This window comes from Megascapheus bottae, chromosome 20 (assembly GCF_031878675.1).
Source record: "Megascapheus bottae isolate mThoBot1 chromosome 20, mThoBot2.hap1, whole genome shotgun sequence".
Taxonomy (NCBI): Eukaryota; Metazoa; Chordata; class Mammalia; order Rodentia; family Geomyidae; genus Megascapheus; species Megascapheus bottae.
In genome coordinates this window covers 39,751,044-39,766,825 of record NC_143528.1, presented here as the reverse complement: position 1 = coordinate 39,766,825, position 15,782 = coordinate 39,751,044, and the positions used below count along the sequence as shown (strand labels likewise).

General features: G+C 41.6%; 1 long non-coding RNA gene across 1 annotated transcript; it reads left to right on the top strand.

Annotated features, from left to right (window-relative positions):
- Nucleotides 1-3,176: 3,176 nt before the first annotated feature.
- On the top strand, nucleotides 3,177-6,710 carry LOC150049471 (uncharacterized). The gene is made up of 2 exons (XR_016539001.1): nucleotides 3,177-3,557; nucleotides 5,623-6,710. It is a non-coding gene; the product is annotated as an uncharacterized LOC150049471 (long non-coding RNA).
- Nucleotides 6,711-15,782: the final 9,072 nt, after the last annotated feature.

The window sequence follows — 15,782 nt, the reverse complement described above, 5'->3', positions numbered from 1 at the left end:
GAATGGACCATATGGGGAATGGACAGGAGCAAAAGTTACATGCAGCTGGAAAGGTTAGGAGGAGGCTGCTAGCGGGGAGGGAGAAGGAGAGTGTGAGAGGAATGCCCAGGGGTCAGACTGCTGCCATGCTGATAATGAGTCACTGAGAGATTTGAAATAGAGTAAGGCATAGTCACATGCAGTTTAGGGTGATCATCACCTGGGACGCAAGACTGAGAGGAGGTGAAAGGCAAGCGTGACGAGAACCAGAAAGTGGGTGAGGGTTTTCAGATGAGCTGACCCTCAAGGCTGGGTGTGGTGGTATACACCTGCAATCCCAGCCCTTGGAGCTGCTGAATCAGGACTGTGAGTTCAAGGACCGCTGGATTACGTAGTAGGGAAATATTTAAAGCTGGAGAAAGCAGAAACTGGGTTTGAGAAATAAACAGCCCTTTGTGAGTTGGATCCAAGAGCTCAGGTATAAGATAGCTGCTCAGATATAGAGCCCTTGCAGAGCATGCAAGAAGTCCCACGTTCCATCTCCAGCCCTGTAATGAGAGACAGAGAGCAACAGTGAGACAGAAAGAGACCAAACATAGAGAAGACTTTAGAATGAGTCTCAGACTTCTGGTCTATACACCGTGAAGGGGAAGACGTTGACAAGGATTCACCAGGCCCTTTCTAGACCCACACAAAGGAGGTGAGCCACAGAGGGAGCAGCAGCCACTTGTCATTTGGGTAGGAGCCCATTAGCGTCCCCTGGGACTGTGTTGGTGCTTCACGGGCACCGTGGGAGCGCAGAGCGAGGTATAAACTTTTGACCGATGAAAATCATTCCTGATCAAGACATTCCAACAGCCACAGTCAGGGGAAATGTCAAATATACGTCAAAGGAATACATGTGCCCTTCCACACATGCATCTATAGTCGGGTAACCTGAACGCCCAAGATGGAGTCGGCCTAGCACCTTCTTCAGGTCCTGGAAATGAGAAAGGAGTGAGGCCTGCGGGAGGCTCAAAGAGGATGCTGGTCTGGAGTCACAAGATGTGTGGATAGTCCTGAAAATAAGCATTACAGCACACGGGCATGAGAACCCTGTGGCTGATATCATGCCATGTCGCCTTTGCCCAGGACAGCTTCTCCTCCTTATCTTTGCCCTTGATGGGAGTATTGAGTCCTAGACCGAGCCAGCACTAAGAATAGCACATGCGGAGGAACAATGGATCCCACAGGTGGAAGCCTGTGAAAATTGCACCTCCGCTTTTCCCTGGCTCCCTGCATAGAAATCCTGATATAGTCACTCTGGGGAAATACAAGCATTAGTCATCTGCTGGAACTTTAAATTAAAAAGCAACCTTATTCCTTAGGGAAGAAGGATTGTTTGCCCTTCCACTGATGAGTCCATCTTCCCCCCTCCTCTTCCATCTGATTATATTTTAGAAAAAAAATCATTCCAGTTAATAAGAAAATGAACCACCAGAAATTATGAAGGATGCTTTATGGAAGCCGTTCTGGTGATTCACTTCACCTGTCTGTTACTCAGGGTATCAATAATACACTTATTTGTCTGTCATTTAAATGCGCTCAGCATCCATCTGCTCTTGGAACCATTCTGAATATCCTCGTATTATATGGAATGCACTAATGGAAAGATACTGAGCCTTCTATTCATACTAAAAGCTCCATCCCATTTTGGAAAGGCTCAGTAAGAACTGTCCTATAGAACAGAGGTAGTCCACACAGGGTAGTATTGATTGACCCTTGTGGGGAAAAAGAAATCAGTCCAACACGAAGTCAGCCATGGTCTATTTTTCCTGGTTGAGATGTCTTGAAGTAAAATTTGTAGACAGACAGATAGATAGAAAATATATAGATTTAGTTCACCACTTGCTACTCAAGCATTCACCATTGTTTATACCTAATCTCAGGTGATGGGAAAAAAATTAAAACAAAACAACAAAAACAAAAGACAGAAATGTCCCCCAAAGACCAGTGTTTTCTTAAAAGCTTTAATAACAAAGTGAAAATTTCTTTCTTTTTTTTTTTTTGCTTTTATATACTTATTTAGTCAGTTGTAGAGCTTGAACTCAGGACATGGGCCCCTGTCCCTGAGCTCTTTTGCTCAAAGCTAGGGCTATACCACTTGGAGCCACAGCGCCATGTCTGGGTTTCTGGTGGTTAAGTGGAGCTAAGAGTCTCATGGAGTTTTCCCACCTTGGCTAGCTTTAGCAATCCTCAGATCTCAGCCTACTGAGTAGCTAGGCATGGGCCGTGAGCACCTGGCAAAAATTCCTTTGTTCAAATCTTTACAACATTATTTTGATTATTCTTCCTTGTTCATTCCTGTTGATAGCTTTTTGCTTGAGTTTGTCCATTTCTTCCTGAAATCCTTTCAGGTTTTGATTGGAAGTATTTTATACATGTGTCATAGATAGAATACAGGCATCTTTTGTCTTCTGAGCTATGACTGTGATGTGTTTCTCCATTTAAGTCTTTTTTTTCCTTACATCAGTAAGTTTTAACTTTTTCTCTATGCAGCTCAACATGTTTCACTTATTGTTATTTTATGACATCTGCTGTCCTTAAAATACATCCAAAAAAATCCAGTATGCCACATTGACCAGGACTCTTAAGGAGTAGAAATATTTCTATCATACTATTTTAAGAAATCATGGGAAATACAGTAAGCAGCTTTATTATGAAGCAATAGCTCATCACTTAGCTTATATTTTGGTTGCTTTATAAAAGAATCTATGAGATTACAATGTGACTACAACAAAAACATAATTCTTTGACGACCTCAGCATATCAAATCTACCTATTTCTCTTCACAGCAAGGTAGCTGACTTTTAAAGAAGAACAAAAAATATCATATATGAAATATCTGGACTTCAGAAAGCCTTTGTTCGAATGAAAGTGATTCTGCACCAAACATGTTGCAAACCTACTCTAGCACAATCCACATTCTTGGCAAAGGTGTACTTAAAAAGAATGTCTTTTCAACTTCATGCTTATTTTGATTGAATAATTTAAATTTAAATAATTAAGTTACCGCCCTTATGGAAAGCATATATCACACGGGAGAACTTAAACAGCTTTCTTTTTGAGTTATTGTTGATCATGAGTTAATGTCTAGTTTAATTTTTACCATTAATTAGTTTAGAAACATTTGCTTAACGTCCCAACATTTAGCCATAGATTAGCAGACAATATGACATTATCACTTGAAAACAAAGGAGTCAAAATGCAAAGGAGAGCTGGGATTAGGAAGAGTTTTTTCCTGGACCAACATTAAGACCTTCACAGCATACCAATCCTTTTTCTAGTTCTAAAAGTTTGGAGAGATAACCAAGATGGAAAGCAACAGAACCTGGTGAGGTCATAGAGCCACTGGAATTCTTGTACATTGCTGATAGGGATGTAGAAGAGTCTCACCACTTTGAAAACATGTTGCAATAATGTATGTGCCCAATGTAAGGTTAAAAAAAAAAGAATTCTTCTATGCTGCCATCAAAAGAATGACATCACCCCCTTCGTAAGGAAATAGAAAGACTTAGAAAAAAATCATATTAAGTGAAGTAAGCGGGATCCAGAGTAACATAGGCTCAATGGTTTCTCTCATTTGTAATAATTAGTACACAGGACTCTCCTAGCAGAGAATTACAATAGCGCAAAACGTTTGTATATAAGGTCATATAGGATGAGACTAAGGGAAATGAACTCTAGGCTATGGAAACAAGAGGTTTACCTTGTGTGATGGTTGTTCTTAATGTACTATATTATTTCTTTTCTTTTTTGCCAGTCCTGGCTTGAACTCGGGGCCTGAGCACTGTCCTTGGGCTTCCTCAAAGCCAGAGCTCTACCACTTGAGCCACAGAACCACTTCCAGCTTTTTGTCTATGTATGTGGAATCGAACCCCGGTCTTTGTGCATGCTAGGCAAGCATTCTACAACTGGGCCAAACTTCTGGCCATGTGTTATTTCTCTTCTCTTTTGTTGCCCTTTGGTTAATCTCATATTGTTACTGTGTCTAACTTTGTTACCTGATGTATTGTATATACATTTATTTGTTTATTTGAAATAGGAAAGGGAAGGGAAAACAAGATGATTGGAAGGGGAAAGAGGGAGGGAAACGGGGACAAAAACATGAGAAGGGATATCAATGTGCTAGAAATAATATGCCTACTACCTGACGAATATAACTGTAACCCCTCCAAACAATGTCCTGATAATTTAAAAAAAAAGAATTGCAAGGCTCCAAACATGGAGCCTTTCTAAATGTGGGGTTCTGTATACCTACACAAGTTACACATACACAAAGTCAGTCCTGTCTTCTCCAGCAGAAGTGAAGACACATGCTATATTATGATAGGCTCGTGCAAACTGGGGGCCAGTGGCTCATCCTCATAATCCTAGCTAATCAGGAGGCTGAGATGTTCACCAAGCAGAAAAGTCTATGAGACTCTTATTTCCAGTTAATCTCTAATAACCAGAAGTGGAGCTGTGGCTCAAGTAGTAAGAGTACTAGCCTTGATTGAAGAAAGCTATGAGAAAATGCTCAAGCCAGGAGTTCAAGCCCCAGTACTGGAACACACATGCACACGCACATGTGCGCACATGCGCACATGCGCACATACACACACACACACACACACACATACACACACACACACACACACACACACACACACACACACACACAATAGGTTCATGAACATGCTCTGAATATCCCTGTTTCCGAAATACATACCTCAAAAGTATCCTCAAAGTGAAGGCTGTGGAAGATGGTCAATGATTAGGTCACAAGAGAATCCTCATGAAAAAGACTAATGAGCTCATGAAAGAGTTTGGAAAGCTGACTGCTGAAATTAAATGAATCCATTTTGCCTGTGAGAAGTGCATGGATTTGGGGAGCCCATAGAATGCTTTAGTCTGGATCTTTATATCCCCTCAGAATGTGTACAGTGAAATCCTAGCCCCCCACGCTGACGGTCTGGAGAAGGAAGGCATTAGCTCCCTGTGGCCTTCTTTCTGGCACCCCAGCCTTGGATCACAGAAGTGAAATGGGTTTTGTTTTGCTTTGGTTTTTAGTTCATGGGACTTGAGTTCAGGGCCGAGGCACTGTCCCCGAGCCTCTTTGTGCTCAAAGCTAGCATTCTACCACTTAAACCACAGCACCAGGTTTTGAGTGGTTAATTGGAGATAAGAGTCTCACAGGGACTTTTCTGCCCTGGCGGGATTCAAACTGCAACGTCCAGATCTCAGCCTCCTGAGCAGCTAGGATTGCCGACGTGAGCCACTGGCGCCCAGCCAGGGGTAGGTCTTGGATGAGCTGCTCAGTGGCTCTCCAAGACTGCGCAGAATGAGGGATGCTACTGACCTCATCTCTTCTGCAGAGCATAGCGTGCCTCGGTGCCTCCTTCCAGGCCTACCAGATATACTCTCAGGAGACAGGGACCAGCACCAAATGCAGGGTTGGATGCCGTGTGTTCTCCCAAGGGTTCGTGTGGTGGAAGCCTGGTGGGATGTCACTGCGTCACTGGAAGCACTGCCCTCATTCATTCCCAGCAAAGGAGTTGTTATATAAAGCAAGACTGCCTCCCCCGTCTCTGACTTCCTGCCTTGTCATGCAATCCCTCTCAGGCATGCGTCTCTCATAGTACCATCACAGGAGACCCTCACCAGAGACGGAACAAATGAGGATACTCAAGCTGGACGTCCAGCCTCTAAAACTGTGAGCTCATTAAACGTATATGTAAAACCTTGCTTCAGGTATGTTGTTCAGCAACAGAAAACACACAAATACAGGATCTGCTTTAGTTGAACATCTACTATTGGCCCAGAAGGTCTTTACATACCGTTTTTTCTCATCTGTTCATGACAACTTCATAATGTAGGGGTTATCATCCCCATTCACCAGCCCGAGCACTTCCTCCAGATACAGAATGCAGACTCCGGGGCAAGGTTCTGCAAACACAGGCTACTGGAAGCCAAAGCATACAGGAAGCAGTTGGAGAAGAAGCATACCACTGTGGCTTGAGTTGTGGGATGTGGTGACCCTAAGCCCCACAGCTTCAAAATATGGCCTTCTTTGGCAACAGACTCGTTACAGATGTAATTCATTAGGATGACAACCGATTGGCCTGGGATAGACCTTTTAAACCAACATGGCCTCATGGGAAGATGGCCAAAAACAAGGGGTATGGAGACTGACTGGAGTGGTACAACGGGAAACCAAGAAGTACTGACAGCTGCCGCCGCCACCACTTTATGCAAGAAAGAGGCAAGGAGGGGCCTCCCAGAGTCTCAGAAGGAACACATCCCCGCCAACACCTTGGACTTCTAGGCTCTGGAATTATATAAGAATGTCCTTCAGTCTGTGCTGATCTGCTTCAGTTGCCCTGGGAAATCATCCATCCAATAGACTGTAAGCTTTTAGAAGACTCTTCAAGATCTCTCCAGAGGATCTTGCTCATTTCTTCTCTTCCCCGTCTGTCTCAGAGCCTGTGGGACAGAGGGACTGAAGCACTTTCCTGACAGAATATTTCCCAGTCTGGCGGTATAGCCCGCATCTTTGAGGACCCATCAGTGACACTGAGGATTGTTGATTAATCTCCCACAGGATGGGTGGTGGCAAAGAACACCTCCCATTTCTATAATGGCACGTCTTTGTGCCAGTCTAAATGAAGTTCTTTAAAAAAAAATAAAATTGGCTTTGGATGTATTCTCAACACACAAAAAATAAGTATGTGAGGGGAATGCATATGTCAATTAGCTTAATTTAGCCGCTCCGCAATTTATACTTTGAAATCATGTTGTAAATAGTAAGTATAATGATTTGGCAAGGAAAATGAAGGAATGAATTAGGAAGAAAGTTCCCTGCTTTGAGTTAGTCATTGGGTTTTTTTTCCTCCTATCAGCGGTATGACCTTGGACTTGTCATTTGGCCTTTTGAGTATCATTTTCATCATCTTTGAAGTGGGTCTCCTACCAACTTCATTAGCTTATTTTAGGAGGTAAATGGTTGGGTAACTAGCTCTGAAGTCTCTTTGCACACCTGGCCTATGATATCATTCTTCCCAGAAGATGAGCTTTCAGAGTCCTCAGACTGTAAAGTACTTTTGCTCTCTACATGGCTGATTAATTCATAGAGACAGTGTCTTTTGATGCAAGTTCTATATGTAAAATGAGGTGCCAAGTTAACAACCCAGGAAAACAGAAAGCTTATGTTTTTCCGCATAATAAACTGTGAGGAAATGAGCGGGGCAAGCCTTCCAGCCTCTCTATGAGAGAGTGCTATAAAACACAGAATAGAAAAATTCCTCTTTTAGCCACAGTCTTGCTCTGGCTGATGATGGGTTACAAAGAATTATTCAGAGATTCTCTTGAACCTACAGGTAAATTTCAAGATATTCAGGGCTTGTTCCACATGAATTCTATTAGGCGATAGACCCTGGGTACTGACGACTCCAAAAGTGATAAAACACAGAAATAAGTAGGACCACCGACAGCCACACTCCTGGGGCCTTGGTCTCAGGAGATGATACAAGAAGATAACAATGTGGTAAAGCCGAAGTGCAAGATTTTCCAGCGTGCTGTGGTGGGTACAGAAAGCCATCCCAGGAGGAGGGTCTGACAAACGCGGAGGTTATCAGGCTTCAAGAATCTCATGGAAACAGGTGTAACGCCAGAGATGCCTATTCCCAACTCCATTTGTAAGTCCAAGGAGGTGCCACATGTCCACACAGACCTCCTGTCCCCACCCCAGACTTTAGGCAGGATTATAGGCACGCATCACCACGCTTCCAACAGCATCCATGTTTCTCTGAATGGATCATCCATCCAGCTCATTTGCTTCCTGGTTTCAAAACACTGCAGTCACCATCTACAGTGGTTCAAAATCCACTCTGTCTGCTTTGTGACTCAAAATCAAGAGCAGCTTTGATTTCTCTGATGATTTATATCTCTGGTAGCTTTTCAGAATAGCAAGACATGTAGGAAATGCTGGGGAGGTAATTCTAGAAGTCTCTAGAATGTTCCCTGCTATGATATGAATGATAGTGTTCTCCCAAAATTCATTTCCTGGATCCTAAAACCATGGTATTATGAGAAACGGCCCCTGGGACGGGTTAAGTCAAAGGCCTTTGCAAGAGTCCTTGCCAAGAAGAGACGCCTGTTCCACCATGTAGGTTACAGTGAGAAGATAGCCATCTATAAGAAAGCAGAACTCATTAAACACAAAATCTGTCATCATCTTGATCTTGGACTTCCCAGTCTCCAGAATTATGGGAAATAAGTTTTTGTTCTTTATAAGCTGGCCATCTGATGGCATATTGTTATCACAACCTGAATCAACCAAGGCCAATGAGGCATTTGCCACTGCCATGCTTTTCCAAGGTAGCGGGAATATCTGCTATCCACGTCACGCTGCACACATGAAGCTCATGTGTCCCTGAGGCCCTCCAAGTAGCTATGTGCATTCTCTTTTAAATTTCAGAAAACCAGCCTCCGCTCTGCTCCTGAGGCCACAGACCTCCTAGTAGTGGTGTTCTAACAAGCAAGTGTTAAAGCCAGGTGGGCCAGGCTTTAATCCTAGCTAGTCAGGAGGCTAAGATCTGAGGATCCCCATTCAAAGCTATCCTAGCAAGGAAAGCCTGTGACACTCTTACATACAGCTGACTACCCAAAAAGCCAGAATTAGAGCTGTGGCTCAAGTGGTAATAGCCTAACCACCAAAAAAAAAAAAAAAAAAAAAAAAAAAGCTTAGGCATTGGGTTCAAATCCCAAGACCAGACCAGCACACAACAAAAGGAAACAAGTTTTGGAAACAAAACAGCCCTTAACATGGCTTTATGTTGTGCTGTTCAACTTACAAGAGTCCCTAAATACCACAGTATCTGAATATTAACTTTTCCTACTGTGTGGATATTCTCTGCAGACTATATAGTTTCTTATAAATATTTTACCAGAAAAAAGTGCAAAGGAATGAGATGTAAATTTTGCCACAAAATGTTCCAAAACAAAAAAATGCTTCAATACAAATTAGAAAGTGTTAGCATAAACAAAATTAACTTCAATAGCAAAACCTAAGTAGGAAAAAGCAAATGAAGAACTTTTATCATTTTTTTAAAGTGAGCTTAAGTAGGGCAACACAAACCCTCATAGCCAACTCGAAGATAATTTTGTATGCACTCTTAATAATTCCACCAATATCAACGCAAAATAAAAGACTATCTTCTACATCCAAAGTATTTGTCTTTAAATAGAGATCAGGTACTATGTTATTTCTCATCTTGTTTGTCGTGCCTTGTTACAGTATCTTACCTTGTTATCTGGTATATTGTATATATGGTTATTTGTTTATTTGAAATTGGAAAGGGAAGGGGTGAAAACAAGATGACGGGAGGGGGTGGGAGGGGAAGGGGTATCAATGTGTGTAAAGTAATACACATATATAAAGTAAGGCAAATATAACTGTAATCCTTCTATTGATCACAATTTTTAAAAATAAAATAATAAAAAATAAAAATACAGTATTTATCTGTTGTAAAACTAAAAGAATAAATAGAGAACAGAACCACTGGACAGGGCAATGGATGGTTAGTACATTCTAGAATTCCCAGTTGTGAACTGCTAAATATCAATTATTTATAGCATCTTTCCCATTTAAAATGATTTTCATTTGATGTTTATTTGGTGCTAATGATTCCTTCTACCCAAGTAAAAAATTTTCACATGTTATTGAAATATATAATCTTATCTAATATGCCAATTAAGTTAAACCATTTATTAAGAATTTTTCCTATATAGAAAATCACTGGGCCGGGAGTGTAGCCTATTGGTAGAGTGCTCACCTAGCATGCACGAAAGCTCTGGGTTCGATTCCTCAGTACCACATACACTGAAAAAGCTGAAAGTGGAAGTGGTGCTGTGGCTCAAGTGGTAGAACACAAGCCTTGAGCTTAAGAGCTCTGGGACACTACCCAGGTCCAGAGTTTAAGCTGCATGACCAATCAAAAAAAAAAAGATTTAACAAAAAAAAAAAGAAAAGAAAAATTTGGAACTGTGGTTCAAGTGGCAGAGCACCAGACTTGAGCAAATATAAAGGTAACTAAGGACAGTGCCCAGGCCCTGAGTTCAACACCCATGACTGGGAATAAATATATACATAGAAAGAAAGGAAGAGAGAAAAATCACCAAATAACCCCATCAATTTCACTATTTTTATGGCCACTCAGCATTTTTTATTTTTTTTCTCTTTAATTTTATTTTTTATTATCAAGGTAATTTACAGAGGGGTTACAGTTACATTCATCAAGAAGTAGATGCATTACTTCTCACGCATTGACACCACTTGTTATGTTTTTGTTCCCATTTCCCTCTTCCCATCCCCTCCCAGTCATCTTGTTTTCCCTCCTTCCCTTCCCTATTTCAAATGAAGGAATAAATGTCTATACAATATACCAGGTAACAAAGTTAGATACAGTAACAATATGAGATTAACCAAAGGGCAACAAAGGAGAAGAGAAATGACATAGTACATTAAGAACAACAATCACTCAAGATAAAGCTATGGTTTCCATAGTAGTACTAAGGATTGAGTTCAGAGCCTCATACCTTTAAGATTCATTGCCAACTCTATCATCAGTATTTTAAGTACTTAAAATATTATAAAATTATAGGAGAAAATATAATTTTGAGCCAGGTGCGGTGGCTCACGCCTGGAATCCTAGCTATTCAGGAGGTTGAGATCTGAGGATCGAGGTTCAAAGCCAGCCCAGGCACTCAAGTACTTGAGACTCTTATCTCCAATTAACCACCAGAAAACCAGAAGTGGCACTTTGGCTCAAGGGATACGGTGGTAGCCTTGAGCTGAAGAGCTCAGGGACAATGCCCAGGTCCAGAGTTCAAACCCCACGACCAACAGAAAAGAAAAAAGTATGGTTGTGGAAATTCCTAGGGATTCTCAAAGATTCCAGTTTCTCATTCTTTTTATTGTAATGTATAGAGGGGTTACAGTTACATTCACCAAACAGTAGGTGTATTACTTCTCACACGTTGATATACCGCATGTTTTTGTTCCCATTTCCCTCCTTCCAGTTTCTCATTCTTCAATCCTATAAAAAGTTTGGAACTATTTATGTCAATTTATTAGTGATATGGAATATGTCAGAAAACTTGCACTAAAACCTAACCAATTAGTCAGGTAAACTTCATTTGCATATGGACAAATGAATAGACATTATTTCTATTCCTGAAGAACTCACTGAGACTGAGAAATCCCTCACTGGAAACTACAATTTGCAGTAAATTCTCTGAAGGGGTACAATATTAATATCGCTTACTAATTTTATAAAATGATCAGCTATTTTATGTCAATATTTGATCCTTCAAAGGTAACATTTGCCCGTGGGTATTTATTAAAAATTCAGGGGTTTTATTTATAGACTTTCTTTACTCTGAGATTGTCTCGTACATAGAATTTGCTAGAAGAGGACACATCCTTGTGATAGAGGTCAGTTCACTAAGTAATCTTCACTTCTACACATATTTGCTCATTAAAAGTTAAATTAAAGATTAATTAAGGGAGGTAGCTGTCATTCATAGTAAAGCGATTACCTTATCACTGGGTTCAATCCCCAGTGTCAGTAAAGAATCTATATTTGGCCATGTAGATTGCTGAATCCTATTCGTCTATGGCTGCAACTGAGTCAAGAATCCTAAAGTCTGCAATGTGTCACAACTTTCTTGCCCCTCTTTTGCTAAAAATAACTGCAGAGAAGTAATTAAATGTTCTATAAAAATGAGTTGGAAGATAGGGCTTGTCTGTGTGCTGTTATCAACGTTACTGCTCCCTCTCTAATTAGGGCAAGCTTCTATGATGAATAAGATGTCATCTTAGCTTGGATTCCCTGGAAAGTGGAGCCTGAGGCAAGAATTGAGTCTTGATGTAGTGGTCCCAGAACAGCAGGAGTGAGAACAGGGAATGAAGCCAGGAATGGTCTTGCTACATACTGCATTCCACAGCATTGGCCAGGCTTCACAAGAAGCTGTACAGACACAGAAATACTATTCAGTGGGTGCATCCAGGGCCCCACATCCTCATCAGGCAATGCGATCCGAAATGGCAGCTAGGAAACCAAGAGTGGGATTTTATCCACCCAGCTCTTTCTACCTTCCATTTCCTCCAGTCAGTTTGCCACATAGAGACTTATTTCACGCCCCTTCAGGGTGACCTCCTCTGTCAAAGACTGCTCTTGTACAGTCAAGGTACTAGACAGTCACCTTATAGCATTTCATCGAAGTCCAAATGTGGGAAGAGGCAGAAATTCAGGACCAAAACCTGGGAGAGGAGACTAGAGAGCATGGCTATACAGCAGGACCCAGAAACTGGCTACCAGTTTCTCCAGAGCCTGGGCACTGTCCCTGAGATTTCTGCTCAAGGCTAGCACTCTATCACGTTGAGCCACAGCTCCACTTCTGGTTTAAGGGATGGTTAACTGGAGATAAGAGCCTCAAAGAGTTTCCTAGCTAGGTTGGCTTCAAGTCACAATCCTCAAATCTCAGCCTTCTGAGTAGCTAGGAATAAAAGCATAAGCCTGCAGCTGGGAGCGTGGCCTAGTGGTAGAGTGCTTGCCTAGCATGCATGAAGCCCTGGGTTCGATTCCTCAGTACCACATACACAGAAAAAGCAGGAAGCAGCACTGTGGCTCAAGTGGTAGAGCACTAGCCTTGAGCATAAAAAGGCTCAGCGACAGTGCCCAGGCCCTGAGTCTAAGCCCTGGGATTGCACCCTCCCCCCCAAAAAAAAGAAGAAACGTAAGCCACCAGCTCCTGCACCACCATTTTCCATGCTGCTTTTGACAGAATTTACATTCTGAAATGTATAAAGTTCAAAATTTTGGCATTGAAGATCTAATCCTGAGACCTCAAAACATAACTGTATTGGGAGGCAGAGCCTTTAGCAATTAGCCTCTCCTCCAATGTCACTTGTGACATCTTAAGAAAAGGGCTTCAGGACTTGATACAGATGGAAATCACGTGAGGACACTGGGAGTTGATGGCCAGAGGCCTCCAAAGAAACACCTGATAACTACTTCCCTCCAACACTTCTCACCATCCAGATCTGTGAGAAAAATAACTTTCTATGCTTTAAAACAGCACCTCAGTCAGTGCAGTATCTCACCCATGAGGCTCTGAAAATCCCCAGCACAAAAATCAATCAATCAATAAGCCAACCAGCCAGCCAGGCAATCCATGGTTATTTGGTGACGGGAGCCCAGCAAACTAATACAGAGGGGGGGGGGTGAAACAAATTTCTACCCTAACTTATTTTTACATCGGCTACTCATTACATTCCCTGGAGGTCAATTCTTAGAACAGCCAAAATTATTAACTCTCGGTATCTATTAGAATGAATGGGGCTTCTTTGTTGTTTTGCATTATTGTTGTTTTAATCAAAAGCAGAGTCTGCAATAAAGCATAAGATGTTTTGCTAGCAGGATGGAGCAACATATTTAAATAGGCACTATATATTTTAATGAATAATTTATGTGTTACTCTGATATTAGCTCTGCAATTATCTTACTACCACTTGCTGGGACCCGGAAACAATTAATATATTAGTACACTGATTATTGAGATTGTGGAGCAACTTCAATCAAGTCAATAAGAAAAATGAAAAAGAAAACAATAGAAGTTAAATGTTCCACAAAAAAAAAAAACAGGTAGGTAGGTAGGTAGATAGATAATATGGTATAGTCTAAAACCTAATGCCCCACCAAAAAAAGCAAATCAGAAAAGCAAAACTGGCTGAAATATCAAACATTTACTCATGGCTGTTATGAGTGTTGACTCTGTACCATTTTTTGGCTTCTTGAGTTCATTTGATGCTTTGGGGATTGAAAACAAACCATGCAAACCGAACAAAACACATTTGAAATTATCAACAATGGGAGGCCAAGGAAAGAGCCACGTGAACAAAAATTCAGCAAACCAAAACACTGTTCTATTTTGATGCTTTAACAGAGGATTCAGTAGTAGCCTATCATTTAATAAGACTTATTTACATGATAGCCAGATAAACACGTATTGTTTCATACTGCTTTGTGTTATTTCTTTCTCTTTTTTCCCTGCCTGTAGCTGTCTCTGTTCATAGGGAAGGTCCTGACTTTGTTTTCTCTTGCCTCTTGCCTTGCATCTTCTTAATTGCATCTTATTGTTTCTTTATTTGGACAAGCTATTTTGAATCATATCAACATTCGTTTGCATTATTTTGTAGGAAGCTTCAAGCTAGTAGAGAAAGGGAAGATAAACAAAGCCAAGTGGAATGACCAAGCGCTTAGAGGGTAGGGTCCCATCTCTATCCCTTTTCTATAATTCCTGCTCCTGGTGCAGAATTGAAAGCATAAAGTCATGGAACTCTCCGGCTCTTGGGACCTTCTCCTCGCTCCCCACCACAGGCTTGCTTTCAGCAATAAAGTGGAAGAAATAAATTGTGGTATATCCCTACAACAGAAAAGCATGAAAGAATAAGAATGAGCAATCTGCAAGATAGCTCAACAAAATGGATACATCTCACTCTCCTAACACTGAGCTAGAGAAGCCAGACTAAAGGGTGCATGCTGTGTAATTCATGTATAATGCAAATGGGAACAAAAGCGGGCAGAAGCTGCCTGGGTGAAAGTCAGGAAAGTGTGCGTGGAGAGTGGGCAGAGAGCAGTAACTGCAGGATGCCATAGGGGGTCCTGGGATACTGGCAATCTTCTCTTTCTCTGCCTTTGTCCATCTGAATACCGATTTAAACAGGTATGCTCTTTCGTGAACATGTGCTGAGCAGTTCAAAAGATGCTCTTCTCTTTACGTATATTACAGTCCACGCACAGAATTTTGTTATGTTTGGTTTTGCTGCTGGCACTGGAGTTTGAAGTTGGTGACTTCCGCTTGCCAGTCCAGTGCTTTTTCACTGAGCCATAGTTAGTCTGTTTCCTTAAATTTTAAGGCGGATGATAGTTGGAGTTCCTAGTTTTCCTGATTTTTGTTTTGTTTTGCCAGTCCTGGGGCTTCCACTCAGAGCCAGGGCACTGTCCTTGAACACTTCTTGCTCAAGGCTAGTGCTCAACCACTTGAGCCACAGTACTTCTGGCTTTTCTGAGTATGTGGTACCAAGGAATCAAACCCAGGGCTTCGTGCATGCTAGGCAAGCACTCTACCATTAGGTTGCACTCCCAGCCCCATCCTGATTTTTATAGAAACAGGTAATGCTACTTCTTATGAGCAATGGTGAAGAGGGCATTACCTGTTCCCAACATTCGCCAAGTCCCCTTCCCATCTAAGCTGAGAGGGAAATGGGCAACAGCCTTGATTTGGTTTAGTATGCTGCATCCATTCCAAATGTGAAATTAAAAGACACCAAAAAAGCACCTAAAAATCAAGTTTGTTTAAAGTATCAAAATAAATAAAACTAAATGGCTCAAAAGCCACAGGAATGAGGCTCTTAAAACAACGACAACAATGTAGGTAAATTCGTATTTAAAGGCAGCAAAGGGCATGTGGCTAAGAACTCAAAATGCAGTGCCTCACACCTGTAATCCTAGCTACTCAGGAGGCTGAGATCTAAGGATCGCTGTTCAAAGCCAGCCCGGGCACTAACCACCATGAGACTCTTTTCTCCAATTAATCACAAGAAAACCGGAAGTGTCACTGTGGCTCAAGGGGTTGGGGGATAGCCTTGAACTGAAGAGCTCAGGGACAGTGCCCAGGCCCAGAGTCCAAGCCCCACAACCAACAGCAACAACAACAAA